The sequence below is a fragment of the Taudactylus pleione genome, unplaced genomic scaffold (genome assembly GCF_031769625.1).
Source record: "Taudactylus pleione unplaced genomic scaffold, aTauple2 ptg000911l, whole genome shotgun sequence".
In the NCBI taxonomy this organism is placed as follows: Eukaryota; Metazoa; Chordata; class Amphibia; order Anura; family Myobatrachidae; genus Taudactylus; species Taudactylus pleione.
In genome coordinates, this window is record NW_028285312.1 from 308,285 (window position 1) to 329,430 (window position 21,146).

Genomic DNA, 21,146 nt, shown 5'->3' on the forward strand with positions numbered 1-21,146 from the left:
TTGCTACTTTAATCTGATACTTTATATGAATACTTTTGCGGGGAAAAAAATTTGGGATCTATCTAATTGCTACTCGTCGTGGTGCATCTTAGCCGTGACGGCATCTTATGCCAAATTAAGTAAAAAAAAGGAAAGGTGTATAAGGACACATCTGTACATCTTACCAGCTAATGAATGTATGGTGCAAATGGGTAGTGGAGCAGGATGCTATAACAGCTTTATATGCAGGTATTAATCGGGCTTCTCATATAGGAGCTAAGTCGGAGACTTCTGTCTTCCACCATGTCACTCTACACAGCAAAAACAAGATGGCCCCTGCACATTCTCAATAGTGATCTTGCTGGCCATCTTGGAACAGGGCATGAATCCTCCCTGGAGGGACAGGAAGACTGGAGTCTGCACAGTAGCACACTCCTCTTTCAAAGGAGTATTATCAAAATAGAAAGAAAAAAAAGACAATAGAATATCAAATGCAACTAACTGATCTGGTATGCTCTAATGTAAACTTGGTTCAAATTTAACTATAAATAAAATAATTAACACCCTCCTATGAGGGCTAGAATAGATGTTTGTGTGGTAGTATTTTTTAAACTGAGAAATATACATTACTTTGAGGTTTGAAAATAATATACTGTATATAATACATGGGGGCCTATTTATTAACATTATTTTTACACATTATTCTACTTTCACATAAATTTACTATAGGGCAATTGGAGTAGAATTCGTAAAATTCTACACCAAGCCCTAATTATCACATATTTTTAGTAAGCAGATTGTATTTCCCAATTGTATGGGAAATGTGATCTGACCAAAGTTACTAAAAATAAAATGTGAAAAAATACCAGGGGAAGCCCTGTGTTAATGCCCCCTGGAGATGGCGTTATCCAGGGTTATACGACTCCTGCTCTGCTCTAACAGGCAGAGCTGGGAGCCAGGTCCCAGTGATCAACTGTGTGGTCTAAACAGACCACAAGCTGATCACTGCAAAAACAAACAAACACTGTATCCAAGATGATCGTTGCTCGGTGATGTCCTCCGGGGCTCTGGTCAGCTGGTCTCCCGGCTCCTGCATTGTGACCCTGGTCAGCTGCAGCATAGAGCAGCTGACCGGGGTCACAGTACAGGAGCCAGGAGACCAGCTGACCTGAGTCTTGGAGGACATCACCGAGTACCGATTACTGGAGGTAAGTAAAAGTGCGGGGGTGATCACGATGGGGCCGCGGGGAGAGAATTTGTATGGTGAGCCAGCCGGCGCATGCGTGGGCACCTTCTCAATGTATTTTTTGCAAGCTCTGTCCCTACAGGGCATTTATGATAAATCCCTGTGATATTGTCTAAGTTTGTAATGTGAATTTAGGCGAAAATATCACACTACAATCTGCATTTAAAATACGGATTGTAGTAAATAGGGCCCTTAGTCATTTATTTAAACACATTGGGGCCCATTTATCAATGAGTGTTAAGCGTTTTTTCACTCACAAGTGTTAATTTTGTTTTTACTATTTATTATTGTAGGTCCTCATGTGTTTTTTCGCAGCGTCAGTTGCGCTATATATTTACCATTTGCGTATATGAAATGATAGCATGTTGTATTTAACGATCAGTATGTTCAACTTACCGTTCGTTGAGTAATCTTTTTTTCTCCATGTTCCTGCTGCTAATCTTTAGCGCGGACGAGCGAAACTGTCCTCAGCTGTATGTGGCATCCAGATATTCCCCATAGTGCTCTGCAGAGAGCACGTTACTGCGACAGCTACTGCCGCCGCAGCATGGACTGCTGCCAGGACTACCTGGGGGGAGTGCAGTGACAGCGGTGAGTACCCACATGTTTGGGACTGGGGGGATTCATGTACACTAGTGACCATGCCATGGACCTACTATAGTGGCCATATTTGGCAGCAGCTTTCAGGCCAAGGGCAGCTGTGTGTCTAGACGTGTCCATGCTGAGCTATCATAGGCATTAGTCATGGGTGGCCACAGGACACGTCTCCAGGGCTGAGTTCAGATGGCATCATCCAAAACCCACTGCGCATGCTCCGGCTTACCTACAGTCCGTCTTCATACCAGCCATTCCTCCTTCCTTCTGTTCTGGCTGCTCCTCTTTCACTCGTCAGGGCAGAAAGGTACTGAAAAACAGCGCTGCCAGGCACTGGTGTCACTAGGAGGGTGCAGGCCGCATTGGGTGACACCATCCGAGGGGGTAACATACAAAATAGCAGAGCTGGGATGACATGGAGAGAGGCAGGGAGAGATGTGGGCTGCCCCAGCAGCTGCAAGAGCGCTGGGGAAGCCCACTGTGTGCTGAAAATGGGAGGCGGTAACACCCCCAAGATCGGCACACATAAGGGGGCATGGCTTCGCGAGACGATGCCACATCCTTTTCCACAAAACCACGCCCCTTTCGCTCAATACAGCTACTCCTGCTGCACCGGGTGCCATGGAGGTAAGTGACGCCTCTGCTGCCAGGCCCCCATTTATCAACTAAGCATAACCCCTTTAGCGCTAAGATTACTGCTGATTGTCACAGCATCGCTCTCGCCATCTTTTAGATGGCGAGAGCGACACGGTCTCTATTTCCGGCTTGAGTGAAGCCTTCCAGACACTGCCAGCCCGGGTCCTCGTATCATGCATATGCGCAGACGGAACCATTGCGCAGAACACTGGAGCCCTGTCGCAGGCAGCATTATGCTGTCAGCAGCCCAGCGGAGGAACTCGCCGAGCACTTCGCGGGACCTTGCCGGAGGGGTAAGTATTGGTAATACCAGTACATTTTTCGTTTGTATCACAGTGATACTAAACTAAATATTTTGCTGGTGTTTACCAACGCTGATAAATGGGGGCCATTGGGTCATAATGAGAGGCAGAATGCGGCTATGGATAGAATGTGTATCAGTACAGTTAAGGACACTGTCAATGTTATATTGGTGCATAAGATGTATGGACAAAAAAATGAAACCTCAATTGTACAAATTTAATTTTAAAATATGATCGAGAGACGTCATATAATACTGTATAATGATCAGTGGAGAACTATAAGGGAGGAATTAGGTCAAAAAATTATATATAATAGTATTGTAGTAAGCACAATATAATTTTAGGGAAATATTCCCGGCACAATAACACACACAATACCTGGGCGCAGCTGCTAAAGGGAATGTGACCCTACAAACAAGAACACGTACACAAAAGGCAAAAGCAGTGCAATAGCCAAGTACATGTAACCATTGACACATGATGGTATATCAGTTATAATGGTCAGCTTGAGTATATAACTAATTTATTATACATCCATAAAAAGGCTTATTAAAAAAAACTATATAAATGCTGGCATTTGGCTCATATAATAAATAAGCTACAAGAAACCACAGAAAAATTCCATGTAGATGAAAACAATTAGGTAACAGACTAACAATGTAGGATCCGATACTGTAAAAATGTAGCAGTTGTAAACCGTTTCCTGCCAGACTAAACAACCTCTAATAAGAACTCTAAACTCTACCAGAAATGATATAACCTGTAATTGATGGTGTATAAAGGCCACTTCACAGTAAATCCATCAGCAGGAATGCTACCTTCAACGGGGTCAGCGATTTCGTGCTATGATCCACATGTGAGACCCCTTTAGTACGGTTATGCTGTATTTCAACTGCAGGATTTGTAACATCTAGGAATATGTGCAGGCTCAGTTCTACTCAGTTCAGTTCGGTTTTTTTTACCGAATCTTATTGGGTACCAGCTGTCACGAGTTTTGGATAGCCAATAAGATTCGGTATAAAAAACCGAACGGAACCGAGTAGAACCGAGCCTGCACATCCCTAGAATAAACACTTGATCCTGTTTTATCTGTGGACTTTGAGTAGGCAGGAAACACAGTGAAATCCACTCAGAACTGCCAGTGCATGTGTAGGAAGACTGATCTCTATGGCGGTGCTGTACAGTTGGTAGGAATCAATGGAGAAGAACAGCAAAGCGCAATAATCGCCACATCCACCGCTCAGTGTGTACCCAGTTTTACCAACCACTGTTGCTATCTAAAGATATATCTGTTCTGAGGGTATTGGCCAATTAATCTTTTACCCTGTAACCATATTGCGAGGTTAGCTGGTTGTCCGTACACACTGGAGATGTACAGATATATCGTCATCAGCTGTGCTGCGGGGCCGACCAGATATGTCTACTGAACAACGTCATTCACAGACATATTTTCTGTACACACAGTGTAGTTGATATTGAGAATAGGCTTATTTAGTATCTTGGAAGATGTACGGGTAGCTATATTGAGAAACGGTATAATTCTTCGCTAGTCTGATCTGGCAAGTAGACAATAGGAATGATGGTCCTAGGTAGGATTTCTTTGGTACTGTACCTTCAATGTTGCCTTATGAAATCTCTACCTTGGTACTCAAGGCATAAGTTGGCTTGGAGGTCTAGCATTAAGGTGCTCTGCTGGCAGCGATAGTAGAGTCCCTACTTTGAATTTTAGTGCCTTAGATGACAGATTGATTATATTATATATCCCTCTAACCTTCATTAGTTCCATGTGGGGTCAAAGGATTAGTAACCACATTTTCTACCAGCAGGGTTGGTGGAGGCCTTTGTTCAATTCCCAATTCAGGTTTTATTTAGGACCTTGGACGCTACTTCAGGCTGATGACAATGAGAAAAGTTTTCCCAGTTTCTATTACACTTTTCACACAGCATTGCCGGGTTGCACCCGGGATTTTGTACACGGGTCCATCCCAGGTGCGACTCAGCTAAGACCTGGTTCAAACTCGCGGCCCAACCTAGCTTATTGCCGGGTCGATGACATCACCGCTGTCACGTGCCAAGCCGGCGTTTGGAGATGAGATCATCTCTAAGCACCGCTTCCATAAGCAAACGCAGGGGGGTTTCTGGTTGCCTGTAAACCCCCTCCCCAGTCCACACCATAATGACCACAATAGAAATAGCATATAATACTAAAATTGCATGTTTTTAGGATACCTTTCAGTGTCACAAATGAAATAATTAGCACCACCTGTTGATCTTTTAAAATGTGTGAGCCAGTAATGAATACACTTGTGCACCAACTAAGGAGATCTATCCAGTGCATAAGGAGACCAATCTGTACATCTATGTCCAGGGCAGTGCAAGCTTCTTTTTCTGCCCCCCCAGCCTCCCGTACAGACCATCTATAGGGTAAATTATTAATTCTGTATAACAATACGCTATCCAGTGCATAAAGAGACCAATCTGTACATCTATGTCCAGGGCAGTGCAAGCTTCTTTTTCTGCCCCCCCATCCTCCCGAACTTGCTCCAATGATCTGGAATGCAGCCCAGATCTGAAATAAAAACATTCATCTCTGGCAGGATGGCCCTACAGCCACATATAATAGCTTACTTCATATGACATATATTATAGCTGGTTAAGTGCTAATTATGCCCTCATGGACTGGCCACACTTGCTTTAAAATCAATCATTTGGAAACCCTCCTCTAGAAATCCTGCGTTTGCATTTGCCAGTGCGCTCGTCCTATGCTCTGAACGGGTCCCGGGTTGCATTGGTCACACTGCAACGTGAGCCGGGTTAAACCCATGTTCAACCCTGCTCGTTTCCAGGGTCGAAATGCAGGGTCGTTCAACCTGGATTATTTCAAGTGGGTCCTTTAATACTGAGCAGTATACTGGGTTGCTGCACACTCACATGAAATAACCGGGGTTATTGCTAGCAGTGTGAAAGGGGTATTAGCAATCCAATGGGCTCAGCGTGCTATTATCCATGTCCTTTCTTCACAACAATGGGGTAGACTTGGGTTTGAAACCCCAAGTAGGAATTTTTTTTCTATTACTATTGCACTAGAATGACTGATATCATTGAGAAATATAGCAGAGATACTGGTTGTCGTCTTGGTTCAAATCCCCATTCACCTGTAATATTAGTGGATTTTACACCAGGCTGATTTATGTCATTGAAATATATCACTCCTTTGGCATAGTAAGCATGATGGCTCAGTATACTGGCATCCAGGAATTTACTGAAAGCAGCTGGGAGTTTGAGTACCAGAATTGGTTTCTTGTTAGTTCCGAGGACGTTGTACCAGACTGTTTGATGACATTGTGAAAAATAGTGGGTAATCTGTCACACTACATTAGTAGTTCTATTCAGTGATGGTGGAGGTCTACATTCATGCAACCATAACCATGTGAAGAGAACCATATAGCTAGACCACTGAGCCAACATATTTCGACTTTTCTAAATGACCGTTCATCTGCACTTTTCAAGGCACAAAAAAAAACAAAGCAAAAAAAACAGACAATATTCAAAACATGACAATCACTATTGCTACCCATATATCCCTGACTGCTAGCTGACTGATCCATATTGCATTTGTCTGGACAAAAGGGCTATTCCCAATGTCTTTAATCAGTCTGATGCAGCATTCAAGGTACAACAATTAAGAACAGGCAGGGAATCCAATATCTCTGCCAATAGGGTGCCTAGTTCACTTCTAGCAGGTGGAGAGACTTTTTCTCAGCATGCTATTATCCGAGTCCCTGCTTTAATTTCCCATGCATACTTCACAGTTAGTGGCAGCTGGATAAACCTCAAGGACACTGTAGCGAGTTTGAAGCTGGCTCTCAGGATCAGTAAACACATTCTCGCTCTGTTAGGGTATGGGTATTATCTTTTGTAGGTATAGTCCAGCAACAACCTTGAGGGCTGGAGTACTTGGCTAGCTGCGGCCATGAAGCAGCCTTGAGGGCTGGTAAGTTTTGGACTAGTCGGGGCCCTAGGGTAGTGTGATAAGAGGCGACCTTTGGGCTGTGCAGCAGCCTTGAGGGCTGGTAGGTCTTGGCTTGTAGTGGCCTGTGGGCCATAGGACAAGATGCGGCCAGTGGGCCGTAGAACAAGATGCGGCCTTTGGGCCGTGTAGCAGCCTTAGCAGGCTGTGGCCTGTGGGTCGTAGAACAAGATGCGGCCTTTGGTCATGTAGCAGCCTTGGCAGGCTGAGGTGGTCTGAAGAAGGACCTGTGCCGCCGGGTTGACATAGGTGGTGGTACACAGGATTGCGTACTTTGGACGCTGGATTGCGGCCTGTGTCGCTGGGTTGACACAAGCGGTGGTATGCTGGATTGCGTACTTAGGACGCTGAATTGCGACCTGTGCCGCTGGGTTAGCAAAAGCACTTGGACACTGGAGTGTGGCCTGTGCCGCCGGGTTGACACAAGCAGCTGGATGCAGAACTGTGCACTCTGGACATTGGGTGCAGTCTTTGCCGCCTGGATGGCACAAATGGCAGAGCGTGGATATGCAGACCGTGCCGCCTAGATGACACAAATGGCAGGTAGTAGATATGCGGACCGTGCCGCCTAGATGGCACAAACGGCAGGTAACAGAAGCAGGTAGGAGAACTGGTTACTCGACTGGATAACAGGAGACATAACCAAACCGGAAACATGTGAAGAACGCTGCCCCGATGCCGCTATCAGCGGCATCGGGGCAGCGTTCGTACCAGAAGGAAATAGCTGCAGGACCCTACCCAGAACAGACCAGGGATGGTGGACAGAGGAGTTCAGCGAATGGTTCCCCGGCATTTCCCTGATCGGCTTGTGACACACTCTGTGGGGATTGTGGAAACCCTGGTTCAATTCCCCATGCAGCTTTCTTTAAGTACCTTGAATTTTGTTCCAGGTTGGCTGGTGAAACTGACAATAGTCAGTAGACTTGCTTAGCTTATGGCTTATTATATTACTACTCAGTGACTCTATTGACAGCAGTAGCAGTGTCTCTAGTTTGAATCTCTCAACATGTCTATTTTTATTACCTTGGATTTGCACTAGACTGAATGATGACATTGAGAAAATAATTTTAACGAAGCTATAGCATAAGTTTGCTTAGTGTACTGGTGGTGTCGTTCTGCATGTACAGAGTTGGTGGAGTTCCTTCTTTAAATCCTTAAAACAGTGGTAATTTTAGACCATTTGATCTTATACAAGACTTGTTGCTGTTACTGAGAATAGTCTCACTGTATATTCAAGACAGCAGCTGGATCAGATGGCTGGTCGCCTGGTAGCTGGTGTTGTCCTGTATATTGTTGGAGGTCCTGCTTTGTCTAGAATGGTTCTTTTTTATTATCTTGAATGGTGCACCAGATGGCGATATTGAGAAAGGCTACTGTACTTAGCCGGAGTACGATATGGCAGGTTGATAGGTCACCCAGTGGTAGCGATGATGGACTCCCAGGTAGGAATTAAGAAAAAAATTAAGCCCTAGAGTTGATTCAAAGCAGGATCTAGGGATACCACCTTTTTATTTTCATATTCCCAGACAGTGGGCATAGCCAAATCCACAGTAGGATTACAATCATTTTGTCAGATTTCATTCTCCTTTAAATACCATTAGACCACTCCACATGCTCCTTTATATGCCATCATAGCCCCCAAATGCACCTTATTTGCCATTTGCTCCACATGTCCCTTTTCATGCTAACAGATTCCTCCACATGCCTCTTTACATGCCATAGGGCTCCCACATGCACCTTATATGCCATCTGCCTCATATGCCCCTTTATATGCCATCAGAGCCCTCAGATGTACCTTATATGTCATCTGACTCTTCCAGAGGGCACTTTATATGCCCCCAAAGACCTAATGGGCACACTTTCTCTCCACTGTGGTGTCTACTGAGCAACAACTCTTCCTTTATTAGTCACATGCACAACAATACCAACCTACTGTGCATGTGCCACACTTACACCCCTGTTCCACATGCATCAACTTAGGGACAGTGGATCACATGCCTACCAGAGTCACTTACCATTTGGATGTATGTGTCCACTGGTAAAGCCTGGCCAGCCATGGAGTCACTTGATGCAGCTTGTCTCTATCATGGTCACGCTGCCTGCCTCTCAGCTAAAGAGCTGTCGTGCTGTATAGATTTATTCTATCCTGACTTGTCATGCTGCCAGTTAGGTCGTCCCATCTGCCCACTTAGCAAGTGACGTCAGAATGACCATCTGGTACAGAGGAGGCGGGAGCAAAGGGGGTCTGCCAATCTGCAAGTCACTATCGTGACTCGTGAGGTTGTGATTGAAATGAAAATGAAATGACTTTACATATCTGGCAATGGCATGACATCCAAGTTCCTATAGCAATAAGTTGTTCTCCGGCGCTAACAAGGCCTGACTGCCAGGGGCGTAACTAGAACTTTGAGGGCCCCATAGCAAAATTTCTAAGGGGCCCCCCAGGTCACGTTTCCACCACAGTGGTAATGCCTAGTGCTGGTATAGAGTGTATAGGAGACTGCCTGTGGCTGTGCTATTAGTGAGTAGTGTAGGGGATGGAATACTGCTGGTATAGAGAGGAGTGACTCTATACCAGCAGTATAGCATCCCCTACACTACTCACTAATAGCACAGCCACAGGCAGTCTCCTATACACTCTATACCAGCACTGTATCTCATCCGCCCGGGTGCTGTCTACCAGAACCACTCCCCACATCACAGTGCTCTAACCCGGCTACCCGCCGCGGCCTGCCCCGCTGCTGCCTAGCGGTAGTACTGGATGGTTCCCAACCTCCCCTCCCGCCGGGTAATTTCAGCCTGCAGATGTAAGAGAATGAGGAGGACGCAGCAGCAGCCGCCACGTGTTACCTGAATGCTGGGCGGCGGGCGCTGTGCTTCTCCTTCCTTCCTGTACACTAAAGGTGCCAACACACATACCGACTTTTCATCCAATTTGGCCGATTTCGACGAATCGGGACGACAGATCATGTAAAAAATGGCCAAATCGTGAGTTTCTACACTTGATCACGATGCCGATGCGCGTCCCCGCTCGTCGCACATCGCATCTTCAGATCTGCCGTGCTGTAGGGCAAATTAGCCAATCTGGGATACAATGCACTGGCTGCAAGATAGATCTTAAGTCAGATTGGACATTTTTAACTCCAAATCGTGACCATGACTGCCTGGGGAGAGTTCAGGGAGAGTTCAGGGGAAATCGTGTACATTGGCTGATTGGGAGCAAGTCGGTATGTGTGTGGGCACCTTAACTGTCACTCACATGACTCTCGCGAGTCTTGCTGCGGGCGGCTCTCCTTAGTGCGGTAATGGGCCTGTCTCACAGTGAGAGTGAGATGGACCCAAAAGCAGTGCCAGAGGGCCCGCCTGCGTAACTACAGAGGGTACAGAGCCGGCCCAGATTAAATAAACCTTATTAAAAAAAAATGCAGATGCTAGATCTCGGGCTCCCCCAAGTGGCGAGCCCCATAGCAACTGCATCCCCTGCACCCTCTGTAGTTACGCCACTGCCGACTGCCAATCTGGTAGACGATGGCCAGATGGGCCGGTCCTGCGTCAAACCCTGGCCGAGCAGCTCCGCCTCCCGGGGCTTTGCTCAGTCGGGATACTGAAAGACGGGGACGTGCCGCGAGGCCTGGCCCACGTGACTCGCGGCATGCCCCAGTGAGAAGTAACCACGCCTCTTTTGAGGCAAGGCCATGGCCCCTTTGAGCGCACGTGCGCACCGCTGCTAGGGCTGCTCGGCAGCCCCAGTCCGTCCCTGGGAACTAACTAGGGTCTTTTAGAACCACAATATAATTTTATAATGTCTTTGTTGGGCAATTCTCCTTACCGTGTAAAATAATTGTGCTGTGATACCAATTCTAGTATATTTTTCAGAACATATTTAAGAGCGCATTACCTCACAAGCCGTATACTATATTGTGTGCACATTTATCCACATGTGCTGTGATATTATCTTACTGCCACGGTAGTTTGCCTAGTAGCTTGTTTATTTCAGTATAAATCTTTGATTTATTTATTCTTTCCAGACAGATGTTGTTCTTAGTCTGGGTGGGAGGCATTGATTGGATATATGTCGATAAGTCTAGCTTTACACAGAACACAAAGTGTACACCTTACAGCTTTATAAATAAAAGGAATATTGGGAACTGGTTTAAGAGTAAACATAGAAATGATACAATTTTAACCTTTATAAAAATAAAAAGAGTAAAAACAATATTGTGTACAAGGCTTTAACTACGAGATAAACAGCACAAATGTATTTACTAGTTGTACATTGTGTGCATATACTGTAGGTGTATTTATATTATATAAAGCTTGTTCTTCACTAAGATATTGGATTATTTTGATAAATGCAGAGAATGCAGGTTTGTTCCTTTATTGAAGCAGGCTGAGGTGTTTCTTTCAGAATATCAGTACATATTGGTAGCTGCTTACTCACTTTAGTAATATCACTCAGGTGCATGTAAGGGAGGGGTTATTCTATACAAGAAACAGCAAAGGGTATCCCCCAGCACTCTGAATGATATCAGTGTGATGCCCTGGGGTGGCTGGCCTTTGCCGGCTTTTTGGGATTCCGCGTCCCAGACTTTGATTAAGTATTAGGGACCTCCAGTAATCAGAGAAGCCGTGACGTGGCCTGGAGGCTTAGCCATCATTTTACAAATATACAGTATACAACTGAGATCTCTGAATTATCTACCACCATGTCGTTTTTCAAATCTTATTGCTGATATCATTCAGAGTGCTGGGGGATACCCTTTACTGTTTCTTGAGGTGTTTCTTTGTCAGAATAAAATTGTTTCTAGCACGGTGCAGAAAAAGAGATGGGCGAGAACATGGGCCCATACTGACCGAATGGCACTCAGTCTTATTTGTACGATAATGCCTCTGATTTTCTGCAGTGAGAATGGAATTTGCATGGCATAATGGAAGCCTCTGTGGGGTACAAGCTTTGCATGGTCTGATGCTGTGATAATAAGGATATTTCTTCCAACTAATTTACTCATGTTAGGGCTTATTCTGAGTCGTATGCAGATGGGGCTGCCTCTTTTGCCACAAACGCGCCTGCTTCTTTATGCTAATGCCGCGGCCAATTTTGTGAATACTGAGACGTCCACTTGCAGTGTCTTGTGACAGTGCAAGCCCGTCTTGGTGCACAGTTAAAATGTGTTGACTATTTGACTGTCGACAGTGTTAGTTTGCACTAATTAACGGGTTGGGTACGGGATGCCAGCACTCGGGTTCCCAGCAGTCAGAATCCCTGTTGGTTGGTATCCTTAAGGTGGCCACACACATGGCGATCAGCACACGATCAGCTCAGCCGATGTGTACGATTTGTGTACGATTTCCCTTGAAACTCTCCCCGGCAGTTCTGCACGCGATCTACACACAATTTGGTGTCCAATCTTCAAACGATCTCTCCTGCAGTCGGACTTTCACAGTGCAGCACCTCCTAGATTGTCAGATCTGCCTTACTGCACGGCAGATCTGACGATGCGATGTGCGACCAGCGGGGACGCGCATCGCATCGTGATCGTGAGTGGGCACTCACGATTTACTCACGATTTGGTCATATTTTACACGATTTGTCGTTCCAATGGAATCGGCCAGATCGGGTAAAATATCGCTATGTGCGTGGCCAGCTTAATCCTCCCGTCCTGGTGCCTAAACCTAACCTCCCCCTCTCCGCACCCTAAACCTAACCCCCCTTAGTGCCTAACGCTAGCCCTCTAGACCCGCTACTTACCTTCAGGATGCTGGCGCCGAGATTCTGACAGGTGCCAGGATTCCGGCGCCGGTATTCTGAGCGCCGGAAAACCCTGCGGTCAGTATTATGACCGCACCCCCTACCTCCCTCATTAATATATATATGTGGTGGGTTTGTAAAACCTGAAAAAAAGGGGAGTAAGGGGAACTGGGAAGGATTCCGCACAAGAGAATTAATACGTGTAATTATGTATATGATTCCAACATTAAATACACGGAAATGAACCAACTATAGTAAACAATAATAGGGAATACCCCCCTTTTTTTATTCAATTGAAATTGTTGGTGGTGCTCCCAATAGTCTATTATTTTAAACAAGAAAAAAATTCCCTGCACAGGCAGGCCAAGTGGACTATTTTTGGGGGCACTCTTAACTGATGACAAGTGAAATAGTATTTGATATGATGTATAACAATTAAAACATCAATTTTATTACTCTACTCAATAAAATATTAGTGTCGTGAAACACTGTAATACGAATCAACACATACGACAATAAACATACAATAATCTAAAATCATCAATCACAAACCTTGTCTGAGGAGATAAAAAATGAACTCCTATTACAGGAATAGTGGGGGCGAAATTATCAAGAAATGGCCATCTCATATGTATAGAGATGATAGGATGCTAGCAAGCACAGGAATTAGATCATGAATCAGAATTGTAAAAATCACATTAATTGTTGTGTCTCTCACTGGTGGTACAAGAAAATGTGTATATCTCAAACCAAAATGTTTTCACATATCAGATATTATTGTCGGTACAAAGACATATCCAATGCACACCATAAGGATAAGATTCTAATGAATCATACCAGTGTCTAAAAGGTTATCATGGGACATCAGATAGTCACAACTGGTTAAAGCAAAATACCTTACAAAATGAAAAAATACTGCGCATGCGCTGTTACATCTGTAAAACCAGCGCATGCGCAGCACTGCCTACAGATGCTGTTAAGTTTCTCTGGTCTTTGGATGTTGGGGAAATAAATATTATTTAATATTATAAATAATATTTTTTTTTTACTGGTGCACTACATGCCCCTGCAAGTCTTGACAGCAGTAGTGCTAGTATGTCCTGGCACCTGCAATGCACCTGTAAAAACTAAAAATATGAAAATTAAGACATGAATCACTTCCCCAAACTAACCCCCTTTATCTTTTCTATTTACTTCTCCCCTGACACCCCCCACCCCCCACACACACACACACCACTTTCTGCAATAGGCTCTTGATAAGCAGGCCCATACTTATCTACTCTATCTTAAATTCCGTGAGACTCCCCCAATCTCGGGTGGTTCTCTTGGATGTCCAGAAAAATAGCAAAGTCTCTCGGAGGTCACCACTGATTTGTGTCTTTGTTGCCCTGCCCCCACCCACCTTGTTGTACCACACCCTCCCGGACCTCCCACCGGGCTGCCCCTCCCGAAGGGGACTGCTAGGATATTGGTAACTATTAGATAGCCACAACTAGCTCCTGTCTGGCCTGTAGAGGGCCCCCACGTTTTATACAGATTATAACTAGAGCTGTGCAGGATCATTTTGTTTCAGAATTTCCCGCCAAATTTCGGTTCCCAGAAAGAGGCAAAACGTCATCTTTCATGGACAAACGTCATCTTTCATGGACTTGTGTCCATGAAAGATGATATTTGTCCATGAAAGATATCGTTTCGCCTCTTTCTGAGATCCGAAATTTGGCGGGAATAATCAGAATTTGGCGGGAAAATCCGTACAGAACCAAGCTTGCACATCTCTAATTATAACCTGTTTCATCAGCTGCTAACAGATTTGGTTTTGCCATCTCTCTGGAAGCCATGTTTCTCATCTTCTATTGATCATTTACCTATATAGACACCGTGTGATGCAATTTATTATTGTATTTTTTTCAAAACGAAAAATAAAATGATTTAAAATAAAGACCAGACTCGCACAGTGAATGGATAAGTATTTTAGGGCGGGATGTTCTAAGGTTGGGGTGACCATTCCGCCAGTCAACGTAACCTTACTAATCGCATATGTACAGCTCTTGCGATAAGAGCTGCCCTTTGCGAAGCAGCCGATGCCTGGTGACGGGCCCTGGGAGCTTCCTGCTGGTCACATGTGCAGGAAGCCCCGGGCTCCTCCTCCTTCTCCCTGCACCTGGAAGATTAGGAGGAGGAGGAGACGGAGGACCCAGGAGGAGCGTGGGCCAGCGACCATGGACAGCAGGTGAGTGGGGGCTAGCGCTGGGCGACGGCGGGGCGGCGGCGAAGCGTCGGGTGTGGGGTCCGGTTAGAAGCACATAGGCTTCTATAGGGTAATGCCAGGTTTTTCTGGTGTTACCCTCCGCACCGAAAAAAGGGTGGGCGGGGCTTAGTACATATGGAAATGCGGTAAAACCCCCGAAAACTGGGTTTTTACCGCATTTTTCCTTTAGTACATCCCGCCCTTATTGAGAAAAGACACCCCCACCCTACTCTTGTTTACCCATTTATTACTCACTCAGATCTTAGGTCCAAATAGGATCCTCGTCCTGGCTTCACAAAGAAAAAACTTATTCCTAAGGACTTGCAACACAAATGAGCCACTCAGAGCTGGTCGTTCCCTTATCTATTAATTGCTGTGCTCTGATTGATCACCCACACTTTGACCAATCAGAGCGCATCGATTCATTTCTACAGGAATGACATCCGTACACTTTCCCCTATGCACATTTCCAGCCAGACCTACAAATCTGCAGAAGGTCATACAGGACAGTTCCAAAAACCAGAAGGAGGGATTGCACCTTATTAAAAACTAGGGGTGTGCACCGGCCACTTTTCGTGTTTTGTGTTTTGGTTTTGGATCTGGATCTTTCTTCGTGTTTTGGATCTGGATTGGTTTTGCCAAAACCACCCTTCCGTGTTTTGGGTTCTGGGTTTTGTGTTTTGGATCTGTATTTTTTTTTAAAAAAGCATAAAAACAGCTAAAATCACAGAATTTGTAGGTTTTTCTGCTCCAATGCTATTATTAACCTCAATAACCTTAATTTCCACTCATTTCCAGTCTATTCTGAACACCTCACACCTCACAATAGTGTTTTTATGTCCAAAAGGTTGCACCGAGGTAGCTGGATGACTATGCTAAGCGACACGAGTGGGCGGCACAAACACGTGACCCATCTAGGAGTGACACTGCAGTGGCAGACAGGATGGCAGTTAGAAAAACTAGGCCCCAAACTGTACATAATGCAAAGAAAAAAAAGAAGTGCAAGATGGAATTGTCCTTGGGCCCTCCCACCCACCCTTATGTTGTATAAACAGGACATGCACACTTTAACAAATCAATCATTTCAGCGCCAGGGTCTGCCACACAACTGTGGCTGAAATGATTGGTTCGTTTGGGCCCCCACAAAACAAGCTGGCAATTAATGTGTCCCTGCACAAACTGGCTCTACGGAGGCAAGATGTCATCCTCATCCTCCTCATCCACCGATTCCTCACCCTCTTCAGTGTGTACATCCTCATCCTCACAAAGTATTAACTCGTCCCCTATTGAATCCACCACCACAGGTCCCTCTGTACCTTCTGGAGGCTGGTCTCCCTGGAAGAGCTGATAATTCATTTTGATGAACATCATCTTCTCCACATTCTGTGGAAGCAACCTCCTACGCCTTTCGCTGACAAGGTTCCCGGCTGCACTAAACACTCTTTCGGAGTACACACTGGAGGGGGGGGCAACTCAGGTAAAATAGAGCCAGTTTGTACAGGGGCCTCCAAATTGCCTCTTTTTCCTGCCAGTACAGGTATGGACTGTCTGACATGCCTACTTGGATGCTGTCACCGATGTAATCCTCCACCATTCTGTCAATGGTGACAGTATCATATGCAGTGACAGTAGACATGTCAGAAATTGTTGCCAGGTCCTTCAGTCCGGACCAGATGTCCAAACTTGGTCCTGCCTGCCCTGCATCACCGCCAGCGGGTTGCTTAGGATACCTACGTTTTTTCCTGGCAGCCCCAGTTGCGGGAGAAAATGAAGAAGGAGCCGTTGACGTGTCACGTTCCGCTTCAGCTGACAGTGTGTTCACCAGCAGGTCTTTGCACCTCTGCAGGCTTGTGTCGGCCGGAAAGAGAGACACCACATAGGCTTTAAACCTAGGATCAAGCACGGTGGCCAAAATGTAGTGGTCTGATTTCAACAGATTGACCACCCTGGAATCCTGGCAAAGCGAATGAAGGGCTTCATCCACAAGTCCCACATGCCGAGCGGAATCGCTTCGTCTTAGCTCCTCCTTCACTTTCTCCAGCTGCTTCTGCAAAAGCCTGATGAGGGGAATGACCTGACTCAAGCTGGCAGTGTCTGAACTGACTTCACGTGTGGCAAGTTCGAAAGGCTGGAGAACCTTGCACAACACGGAAATCATTCTCCACTGCGCTTGAGTCAGGTGCATACCCCCTCCTTTGCCTATGTCATAGGTGGATGTATAGGCTTGTATGGCCTTTTGCTGCTCCTCCATCCTCTGAAGCATATAGAGGGTTGAGTTCCACCGCGTCACAACCTCTTGCTTCAGGTGATGGCGGGGCAGGTTCAAGAGTGTTTGCTGGCGCTCCAGTCTTCGGCACGCAGTCGCTGAATGGCGAAAGTGGCCAGAAATTTTTCGGGCCACCCAAAGCGTCTCCTGCACGCCCCTGTCGCTTTTCAGAAAATTCTGTACCACCAAGTTTATTGTGTGAGCAAAACATGGGACGTGCTGGAATTTGCCCAGATGTAATGCCCGCACAATATTGGTGGCGTTGTCAGATATCACAAATCCCCAGGAGAGTCTAAGTGGGGTAAGCCACTGGGCGATGAATTCCCTCAGTTTCTCTAAGAGGTTGTCGGCGGTGTGCCTCTTACTGAAACCGGTGATACACAGCGTAGCCTGCCTTGTAACGAGCTGGCGTTTCTGAGATGCTGCTACTGGTGACGCTGCTGCTGTTGCTGCGTAAGGTGATACATCTACCCAGTGGGCTGTCACAGTCATATAGTCCTTAGTCTGCCCTGTTCCACTTGTCCACATGTCCGTGGTTAAGTGGACATTGTGTACAACGGCATTTTTGAGGACACTGAGGACACTTTTTCTGACGTTTCTGTACAGTCTCGGTATCGCCTGCCTAGTGAAGTGGAATCTAGACGGGATTTGGAACCGGGGACACACTACCTCCATCAATTGTCTAAATCCCACTGCACTAATGGCGGATACCGGACGCACGTCTAACACCAACATAGCAGTCAAGGCCTCAGTTATACGTTTTGCTTCAGGATGACTGCTGTCGTACTTCATCCTCCTCGCTAAGGACTGTTGGAGGGTCAATTGTTTAGTAAAAGTAGTGGTGTTCCTACTTCCTCTCTGGGATGATGAACGACTCCCAGCAGCAGCAACAGCAGCAGCGGCAGCAGTAGGCGTAGCAATGCAGGATCCTCCGGAGGAATCCCGGATAGGAGAGTCAGTCATGCCAGTGACATGGCCTGCAGGACTACTTCCGATCCTGACTAAGGAGGAAATTGACGAGGAGGGAGTTGACGGTGTGGTTTGCAGGCGCTTGGATACAACAGGACAACGGGATTTAGGTGTCCCTGGACTGCTTACGGTCTTAGCCAAAGTTTCTGAACTTGACAGTAACTTTTTATGAACCCGCTGCAGGTGCCGTATAAGGGAGGATGTTCCTAGGTGGTTGACGTCCCTACCCCTACTTATTTCACCTTTACATATGGTACATATGGCAAGACAGTTGTCCGGATTTGGATAGAAATATTGCCAGACCAAAGAGGTGGAATGTTTGGTCTTCTGCCCAGGCATGACCGTGATGGGATTTTTCATCCCACGGACAACAACTGTCTCCCCCGGAGCCTGATTTAAACAAACCACATCACCATCAAAATCCTCCTCGCCAACTTCCTCCTCAGCGCCAGCTACACCAGTATCCTCATCCTGTTGTACTTCAACAGTGACATCTTCAATTTGCATATCAGCAAGTGGACTGTGGGTGCTCCTTTCAGCACTTGCAGGGGGCGTGCAAATGGTGGAAAGAGCCACCTCTTCCCGTCCAGTGCTGGGAAGGTCAGGCATCGCAACCACCACCACACTTGGACTCTCCTTGGGGATTTGTGATATCTTCTTAGAAAGCACAGTTCTTCGCTGTGCTTTTGCCAGCTTAACTCTTTTGATTTTTTTAGTGGGAGGAGGGCTTCCATCGTCATGTGAAGCTGAACCACTAGTCATGAACATACTAGGGATCGACCTTAGCCGTTCCTTGCCACTCCGTGTCGTAAATGGCATATTGGCAAGTTTACGTTTCTCTTCAGCTGATTTAAATGTCTTTTTCAAAGTCATTTTCCTGAACTTTGCCATTTGGGATTGTATGTGCCCTCTACTATGACATTGGGCATCGGCCTTGGCAGACGACGTTGATGGCATGTTATCGTCTATGTGATGACTAGTGGCAGCAGCTTCAGCACTAGGAGGAAGTGGTTCTTGATCTTTCTCTATTTTATTTTTATCGGAGAAAGTTTGGTCCTCCATTTATGTTATATCGATTTGATATATACTAGGGGTGTGCACCGGCCACTTTTCGTGTTTTGTGTTTTGGTTTTGGATCTGGATCTTTCTTCGTGTTTTGGATCTGGATTGGTTTTGCCAAAACCACCCTTCCGTGTTTTGGGTTCTGGGTTTTGTGTTTTGGATCTGTATTTTTTTGAAAAAAAGCATAAAAACAGCTAAAATCACAGAATTTGTAGGTTTTTCTGCTCCTATGCTATTATTAACCTCAATAACCTTAATTTCCACTCATTTCCAGTCTATTCTGAATACCTCACACCTCACAATAGTGTTTTTATGTCCAAAAGGTTGCACCGAGGTAGCTGGATGACAATGCTAAGCGACACGAGTGGGCGGCACAAACACGTGACCCATCTAGGCGTGACACTGCAGTGGCAGACAGGATGGCATTGAAAAACTAGGCCCCAAACTGTACATAATGCAAAGAAAAAAAAGAGGTGCAAGATGGAATTGTCCTTGGGCCCTCCCACCCACCCTTATGTTGTATAAACAGGACATGCACACTTTAACAAACCAATCATTTCAGCGCCAGGGTCTGCCACACAACTGTGGCTGAAATGATTGGTTCGTTTGGGCCCCCACAAAACAAGCTGGCAATTTATCTGTCCCTGCACAAACTGGCTCTACGGAGGCAAGATGTCATCCTCATCCTCCTCATCCACCGATTCCTCACCCTCTTCAGTGTGTACATCCTCATCCTCACAGAGTATTAATTCGTCCCTGCTGGAACCACAGGTCCCTCTGTACGTTCTGGAGGCTGGTCTCCCTGGAAGAGTTGATAATTCATTTTATGAACATCATCTTCTCCACATTTTGTGGAAGCAACCTCCTACGCCTTTCACTGACAAGGTTCCCGGCTGCACTAAACACTCTTTCGGAGTACACACTGGAGGGGGGGCAACTCAGGTAAAATAGAGCCAGTTTGTACAGGGACCTCCAAATTGCTTCTTTTTCCTGCCAGTACAGGTACGGACTGTCTGACATGCCTACTTGGATGCTGTCACCGATATAATCCTTTAACAGACAGACGCACACGCTTGTCGCTGCTGCTTTGAGGATTCAAGTGCGGCTACAGCCCACACAATTCACAAAGACAGAAAACAAAAAAGAATATTTTTATTGTTTGTGGAGCACACTTTGAGGGTTACACCACCCTTTAACAGACAGACGCACGCTTGTCGCTGCTGCTTTGAGGATGCAAGTGCGGCTACAGCCCACACATTTCACAAAGACCGAAAAAAAAAGAACAATATTTTAATTGTTTGTGTAGCACACTTTGAGGGTGTCACCACCCTTTAACAGACAGACGCACGCTTGTCGCTGCTGCTTTAAGGATGCAGGTGCGGCTACAGCCCACACAATTCACAAAGACAGAAAAAAGAAGAATATTTTTATTGTTTGTGTAGCACACTTTGAGGGTGTCACCACCCTTTAACAGACAGACGCACGCTTGTCGCTGCTGCTTTGAGGATGCAAGTGCGGCTACATCGCACACAAGTCACAAACACATTAAAAAAATAGTTTTTTATTTTTTGGAGCACTTTGAGAGTTACACCACCCTTTAACAGACAGACGCACGCTTGTCGCTGCTGCTTTAAGGATGCAGGTGCGGCTACAGCCAACACATTTCACAAAGACCGAAAAAAAAGAACAATATTTTAATTGTTTGTGTAGAACACTTTGAGGTGTCACCACCCTTTAACAGACAGACGCACGCTTGTCGCTGCTGCTTTAAGGATGCAGGTGCGGCTACAGCCCACACAATTCACATAGACAGAAAAAAGAAGAAGAATATTTTTATTGTTTGTGTAGCACACTTTGAGGGTGTCACCACCCTTTAACAGACAGACGCACGCTTGTCACTGCTGCTTTAAGGATGCAGGTGCGGCTACAGCCCACACAATTCACATAGACAGAAAAAAGAAGATGAATATTTTTATTGTTTGTGTAGCACACTTTGAGGGTGTCACCACCCTTTAACAGACAGACGCACGCTTGTCGCTGCTGCTTTGAGGATGCAAGTGCGGCT